Source organism: Cryptomeria japonica, chromosome 2 (genome assembly GCF_030272615.1).
Source record: "Cryptomeria japonica chromosome 2, Sugi_1.0, whole genome shotgun sequence".
NCBI lineage: Eukaryota > Viridiplantae > Streptophyta > Pinopsida > Cupressales > Cupressaceae > Cryptomeria > Cryptomeria japonica.
Window position 1 is genome coordinate 43,172,560 of NC_081406.1, and position 5,132 is coordinate 43,177,691.

Below are 5,132 nucleotides of genomic sequence, written 5' to 3' on the forward strand. Positions count from 1 at the left end.
TGCTTCCAGTCGCTCTTATGCAATCTTAATGCTTTGGAGCAGCTCTGATTCATTTGCAGATTGGAGGTCAATAGGACTGGTGACGTCAGCTAGTTTGGCTTGACCACCGGTTGCCTTTGGGGTCTCCACTTGTGTTCTTTTTGTCGCTTCCTTCTTCTCTTTGGCTCTTTGCTTTTCCTCTTCTGCCTTCTTTTGCTCCTCTTCTTCTTTCTTTTTCTTCTCTTCTTCCTTCTTCCTTTCTTCTTCCTTCTTCTTCTCCTCATTTTGTTTCCTCTTCTCCTCTTCTCTCTGCTTCTCCTCTTCTTTCTGCTTCTCCTCTTCTTTCTTTTTCTCTTCCTCTTTCTTTTTCTCTTCTTCTTTCTTCTTTTCCTCTTCCTTCATTTTATCTTCTTCTTTCCTTTTCTCTTCCTCTTTCTTCTTCTCCTCCTCTTTCTTCTTTTCTTCTTCTTTCCTCTTGTCCTCTTCTTTTCTCTTCTCTTCTTCCTATTTCCTCTTCTTTTCTTCATGTTTCCTCTTCTCTTCTTCCTATTTCGCTTGCTCTTTGTTAGCCTTTTCTTTGTCCTATCTCTCCTTGTCTTCTTTTTCTTTTTAGCATCTGGAATGACATCTTCAACATCTAACGCATCAACATCAATCATGTCTACCTATTCTATTACTCTTTCTCCTTTATCATCAAATTCCTCATCCGGTTTTCCAGTTTCCAGTTCATGTTCGGCCTTCTTGTTGGCCTTAGACACTTTGTGCAATCTCAGAGTGGCTTTTGCATGAGAGTGTGTATCTTTCACCACTTTAGAGACTTTGCCTTCCAGTAACAAGAGTCTTCTTTTTCTCATGAAGAAGAGGCCTTTGTACTTATCCATGATTTCATAGAGCTCAAAATTTGACACATCAAGAAAATATTGTGCAAATATTTCCTCTCTTATTTCCTGTTCCTTTTCAATGGCAATGCGCCATTTGTTATCTAAAGAATTGTATAAAGAATTCGGTGTCACCGATATAATTTTTGATGGCGATCGGTCATTAATACATAGATATTGGATAACTTCCTATTCAACTTCCTCTTTTTCATTATCATTAAAATCATCAAAGTGATCTAATAAGTCACTTAGCACTTTTCTCCTAACATTCTTGATAGTTCTTTGACAATGTGTCAAAGGTTTGTAAGAGGAAATGTCTATATTTATCAGTGTTGATGATGTTGGTTCATTGTTGGTTGTCTTTGCCTTCTTCCTTGTTTGCCTAGTCTTCTTGGGCTGCACTTCAGGTTTTGTATCCTCAGAATCTAGTGAGTTTCTCTTAGTCTTCCACTTTCTTTCAAAAACCTTGGTGGGTGCAACTTCTGGTTTCTTCTTGGCAGGTGACTGCTTGGTCACTTTAGGACTTGCTGAGGTAACCGGTGTCGATACCGATGGCACTGCGTTTCCCTTTTTCACTGAAGGTTCTTCAACTGGTTTTATCCTTTCCAAGTAGGTTTCAGTTCTCTTCTTCTTCAGATCAAGAGGTGAGGCAAGTAGGGTAGAGGCATACCCATCTAGCATGTCATACATCACCTCATATCCCATGGGTTCAAATTTTTCTTTTCTGGGCTCCACCTCCTCCATTATGCACTCATCTACTCTGATGATAAAGCAAATGTCATCCTCATACTTCTTAACAATATTCCCACATATCCTCATCTGCTGGCTCATCTTCCGCTTGAATTCATCAAAATATTTATTCAAGACTTTAGGATATTCGGTTCCTACCGCTTGGAGACTTTCCCTGATTTGTTTGGTAACCAGTTGGTCAGCAGACCATTGAATATCACCGACTCCCAAAAAATAGCCTTGAATGTAGAAAAATAGTCCTACCAAAAGTTGTCCAAATTTGAATCTTAGGGTACTGTCTTGTTTGATAGACTTCAGGTTTATTAACAGTTGCTTCTGTATACAGGAGCATAGATCAAATGACGCATCCTCCATGATCATTCTATAGGTGGCATATACCGTAGCAGTGGAGATAGAGTTTATTCTGCTACCATGGAACGTCCGGTATCTGATCACCATTCAAGCATACTTGACCAAATCATCCTTGATGGTATTGACGGTCATTCCCTGTTGGTCGCTCACAGAACTGGTGAGCTTAGTCATTTCAGTCTTGATGACTTTTCTTAGGGCTGTCACCTCACCAGTGTTGCAAAATTCGATGACAGTATGAATGGCTTCAGGCGTAATGTCATGTGTCCTTTCGAGATACATCTTGTTACCATGCACTTTGTTCAGGATGATGTAGATATGATCTTCCATAAACTCTTCAAGAAAGTACACCCCATTGTGAAGTTTCTTCCTCTCCAGGATGCTATATTCTGGTTTGATCTCCTTGTCATCCCTGCAGAACATACCTAGCTAGGAATGGATCACTAGAGATCTTAGGTCTTCCAATTTGCAATAAATGTACCCTGAAATATCATCTTCCACTATGACTCCAGTGGGTATCTCGAATAGGGAATTGTATTTCATCTTTCATTGGATAAAATCCACTAAATCGACAGGTGTACTAGGACTGGAGTGCGATGTAGAAACCATGATTAACTAATAAACAAGAATTTCAAGAAACACCTTCAAAATTTTGAGATTTTGGGGTTTTCCAATACAACGCACACTTCACCACTTCGATTGTTTGAATACCGCTTAGTGTTCTTAACTTATAGGTTGCAAGTACCTCAGAATTCTTCTGCTAGATTTCAATTCACTCTGAATCGCAAGTTGAATCAGCTTTTGTCGCTCTGCTCTTGAAAAAAAAATTCCTCGAAAACTGATAAGTGAAAATGACTTGAAAATCCCTTTTAAATGAATTCATCACCTACCATAATAAATGCTCCACCATTAGGGTATAAACCCTAATTTTGCCTTTTATCATTTCTAGTCTTCTATCGATTGACAGGTAACACATATCGGTTAAGGTCTTTTACCAATATAAACCGAGGGTTCAAAATATTTCACTGATTTGTTCCCCCTAAGCTTTTCTAAAGCTCAGTTTGCCAATTCAGAGACTTCTACACTAGGTGCAGAAACCGGTTCTTCCTATGACACTTCTTCAGGTTTCTTCTCCCATATTTTCTTCATATCCACTTGAATAGTTTCAACATCAATCTTTCCTTCCGGAGTGTCCAGTATATCATCCAATATGTTCTTTCTCATTCTACAGGTTCTAGCAGGGTGTCTCGGTTTGTTGCAATGATAGCATACCATTCTAGGTGTTCTCCATGGTCCATTGTTCATTCTACCATTCTTCCTCTTGCATGTTGAAGTAGTGTGACCACTACCATGGCAAATAAAATAGGTTTCTCTCCAACCGGTTGCTGCTTGATAGGCACCACCAGCTGACTGATGGTCATAGGCATTATACCAGTTTGGATTCTGGTTCACAGAGTATTCAAGAAAAATTCCTTGAGTCCTTTAAGGATATCTCCCGATGTTGTGCATAATAGACCTACATTTAAATTCTCTATGCCCAAACTTGTTGCATGCATAATAGTTACCATTGAATCTATTAGATCTAGGCTTATTGTTTAGAAAATAAGGAAAATTATTGTAAGCCTTATTTCTACACACATTAGCAGTATGTCCTACCTTGAGACAATTAAAGCAAATAGGTTTAAAAAATTTCTTACCTTTATCCTTTGGTGTTGGTTGCTTCTTTGATGCTCTGTCTTTTGTTCCAAAGGTCTCACCTTCCTCATAACCAGAAAAACCAAGTCCAGTGGTATCCTTTATCGGTTTAGTTGATTGAAGATTTTACTCTAGCTTAACAGTACTCTTATTGAAGTTGGCAAGTATTTCCTTTGACTTAGTGAGTTCCTTGGAAATAGCAGCATTGGATTCCTTCAAGGTTGCATTCTCAGAGATAGCCATGTTTAGTTCACCTTGAATTTCTTCTTTTTCCACTTTACTCTCTTGGAGATGAGCGGCAAGTGCACTAATTTCTTGCTTCATCTTGGAGATCTCATGATCTTTGTCTTTTACTAGGTCTTCAGCTTTCCTCCGGTTCTCAAGCTCTTGGCACATTCTGATAGTCAGTCCTTCCAGTTCCCATCTAAGGTTAGCATTAGATTCATTCAGTTTTTCAACTTCTTCAACTAGGGCTTCCATGTCTGCTTCATTAGAAGAACTATTTTCAGTAAGCTCCATCAGTTTCTTAGCATGCTCTCTTCTCTTTGCTAGAGAGGCTTTATATTTGACTTTAAGTTCATCAAAGGCTTTCTCCATCTGAGTGAGATGATGAGTAAGCTCCCTCACAGTGTATTCCCCCATATCTCCTTCCAAGTGGTTAGACTTATAGAAAGGTTGGCTCTGATACCAATTGATGAATACTAAGAGGGGGGGTGAATTAATATACCAAAAAATACTGAACTCAAACACTTAAACAGTTTAGCAGTCAACCAGTGTAACAGATTTACTAACAAATCGGTTAACACAAATGCAAACCAAATAGCAAATAAAGCATTCACCCACAAGAGCACAATCAACATAACATAAGAGATTTTGATGTGGAAACCCAAATGGGAAAAACCACAGTGAGATGAAACTCACAAGTAACTATCTACATAATAGTAACCAGACCGGTTAAGGTCAGACCGGTTAAGGTCATACAATGTTCTTCACCAGAACAAATCCTGTTAGGAATCTAGATCTCTGTCAGGAGATAAGTCATGTTAAAGACTACCTTATGAGAGGATTTCAGATCCACAGTTGTGAACCACCTTGTTAGAGGATTTAAAAAGGCTTTTCCAGGACTACTCAGTTAAGGGTTTCAAACTTATCGAAGATGTGAGTAATCAACAAGTGAGTGATCTAGATACTAACACAGTATGCTTGGTTAGATCCTTGATAGCTCATTGTTAATGCACATTTTAGTATTACTTCAGTCTTTAGTATCTCCACAATCTATTTCTTCACACAAACCTAATCTTCTCTTCTGTGATCGCACATACAAAAACCTCATACACATCTAAAAACCCTATCAACCCCTAAAACCCTAGACATGATGTCCTTATAAAGGAATCTGATTTCATGTCGGTCCAATAGGATTACATTGCAAGTTCCTAGGTTCAGTGCATCTAGACACATTTGGTAACATGGCACAAAATCACC